At 49.3% G+C, this 537-nt stretch overlaps 1 protein-coding gene across 1 annotated transcript in view; it reads right to left on the reverse strand.

Moving 5' to 3' along the window:
* The window catches only part of BPIFB4 (BPI fold containing family B, member 4), a 29,662-nt gene that overhangs the window by 8,783 nt on the left and 20,342 nt on the right, over nt 1–537 (reverse strand). The window lies entirely within an intron of this gene.

The raw sequence follows: 537 nt of genomic DNA on the forward strand, positions 1-537 counted from the left end.
TGTTCCCTTCTCCAGGGAATCTTCCCAACCCAGGTCTCCCTCATTACAGGTGGATTCTTGACCAGCTGAACCACCAGGCAAGTCCAATACTGGAGTGGGTAATCTATCCCTTCGCCAGCGGATCTTCCCAACCCAGGAATCGAACCGGGGTCTCCTGCATTGCAGGCAGATTCTTTACCAGCTGAGCTACCAAGGAAGCCCAAAAATATGAGAATCAAGGCCAAATACAGCAGCTGACACCTCTGTGCCATCCTGAACTAAGGAACTGGATACTGGCCTGGGGCCCAAAGTGGAGGAGAGTAATTTGCAGGACAATAAGGAGAGGAGATATTTGCTAGTTAGATGTATACCCTGCCATAGAGTTAGGTCATTCAGATAGAAGTTATCTCTGGTGGGACTTCCCCGATGATCTAGTGGCTAGGACTTCGTGCTCCCAATGCAGTGGGCCCGGGTTCGATCCCTAATCAGGGAACTGAATGCCACACACCACAACTAAAAGTTTGCATGCTGCAACTAAGAAAAAATAGATCCCGTTTG

Source organism: Bison bison, unplaced genomic scaffold (genome assembly GCF_000754665.1).
Source record: "Bison bison bison isolate TAMUID 2011002044 unplaced genomic scaffold, Bison_UMD1.0 scf7180017864167, whole genome shotgun sequence".
Lineage (NCBI taxonomy): Eukaryota > Metazoa > Chordata > Mammalia > Artiodactyla > Bovidae > Bison > Bison bison.